This window comes from Gossypium hirsutum, chromosome D08 (assembly GCF_007990345.1).
Source record: "Gossypium hirsutum isolate 1008001.06 chromosome D08, Gossypium_hirsutum_v2.1, whole genome shotgun sequence".
Classification (NCBI taxonomy): Eukaryota; Viridiplantae; Streptophyta; class Magnoliopsida; order Malvales; family Malvaceae; genus Gossypium; species Gossypium hirsutum.
The window spans coordinates 63373802-63375804 of NC_053444.1; the positions used below are offsets into that span (position 1 = coordinate 63373802).

Below are 2003 nucleotides of genomic sequence, written 5' to 3' on the forward strand. Positions count from 1 at the left end.
AGCCCAGCCAAAAACTATTTTTTCAATTTAGTCCTTATTTAAAAATTGTCCTAATTTTACATGAATTAGGAAAACCTATTTTAATTAGGGTAAAATATGTTCTATAAATAGTTGATTTTGTTCAAACCCTAGAATCTTATCTAGCAAATTTTTAAGAAAAACACCCTCAAGCTCTTTTCTCTTCAAATCAACTTTCAATTCAAAAGGAGACAAAGTTTTCAAAAATCATCCATTTCCCTTAAGTGGATCTTTAATCTCCTCTCCAAAACTAAGGTTTTTGTGATTTCAAATCAGGTGTGAGATCTAAACTTAAGTCATTATGTATAACTAATTGTTGAATTGGAAGTAAGTAATATGCTTGATACGAACCATAGGATATGATAGGCGAACCCTAGGTATATATGCAATTCTGTATGTTAATATAATATGCGAGCCGTTAGACAAACCTAATAAGAATCTTATGTGCGATCCCCTAGAGCATAGGTGCAGACCATACATGTTTATTTATACGAACCCTATGTATAGTATATGTGAGCCTAGGGAACCTCGTGAAAGTTATACCATGTGCGAATTTTATTGTGAGGCCTTTTGAGCGAACCCTGAGTATGTGAACCCCTAGCAATACTAGGCAAACCCATATGAGGAATGAATGTGTGAACCCTAAGTGTGTGAACCCTTACGTGCGAACTTTAGGTATGTGAACCCCCTATGTGCAAACTCTAGGATAATGTTATGCAAACCCTATGAATTATTGTATATGAACCCTGTATGTGTCATATGCGATTTGTGAGCAAGTTTCAACAAGCACAACACCATCATAACATAAAATGATAAAATACCTTTGGATCAAAGGCCATAATAGAAGCAAATAGATGACACAAATGAAATCTTATTTTTTCTAAGGAAAAAAGCATTGGACCAAAGGCTATTATTGAGATTGATGTTGTCACCAAACTGGAACATCATCTCATTGCCACCAAATGCCACATGAGTTTGAGGATTATTGTTGTTGTTGTTGTTGTTGTTGTTGTTGTTGTTGTTGTTGTTGTTGTTGTTGTTGTTGTTGTTGTTGTTGTTCATTATCTCTATGATCCATTGTTGCCTTTGCATTTGATCCATGTTATTGACCTTTGTTTGTACGATGTCATCTCTATTGATCCTCGGTATCTCTTCGAGCGTTACCATTGTCATTGGTGGTAGTACAGCCACAAATGAGGACAACGATGACGATGCCCCTTAGGGATTAAGGGGTGTATTAGCAAGTGCAGCGATCCTCTTGTCGATATCCCTCATGTTTTCATCAAGAAACCAGTTGAGATCGTACAAGTCCCCAAAGTTCAAACCATAGATGACCTTATCACCAAAAATGTTATTGAACATGACTTGGGTCATCTCCTCTTCCCGGTTGTCCTTGCAGTGCTTCTTAAGTTGCTCAGTTGCTTTGGCAATCCTTTAGGAGAGGAAAATCTCGTGGTTCACCATCTTCTTACTTTGTTTCATCTCGGGGATCCTTTTGAACTTGGAGAGCACTCATTGGACTCCCATGGAGAATGGCCAAACCTTTGGCTGGGACTCATAAGGATTGTACATGATAGCGCAAACATCAATACCACAAAGGGTACTTAGCTCACTCACATTTTTCATCAAACCCTTCTTTCTTCTTTTTTTTTTGTATGTGGCTTTCCTTGCTGAATCATTGGTGATATAAGCAAGCTTGACCTTCTTTCTATTCATGGCTTGCAAATCAAATGGGGAATATTGGAATGGTTTTTTTTTTCTTATGTATTGCTTACCCAAACACCAAATGGATGCTTTATACAAATGGATGCTTTATATAAAGGTGAAGTGAGTGAAAATCTTCTCAAATTAAATGACAATAATAGCCAATATTTTAGTATATAGAAGATATCTTGAGATAATGAAGCTATAATGCAATACTGAGAATTCTATTAGATGTGTTAGGTTTGGTTTTTATTTTTGTTTACAATGATTAAAGTATCATG

At 36.0% G+C, this 2003-nt stretch overlaps 1 pseudogene; it reads right to left on the minus strand.

Annotated features, from left to right (window-relative positions):
* Positions 1-1236: 1236 nt before the first annotated feature.
* On the minus strand, positions 1237-1734 carry LOC107963299 (agamous-like MADS-box protein AGL80; annotated as a pseudogene).
* Positions 1735-2003: the final 269 nt, after the last annotated feature.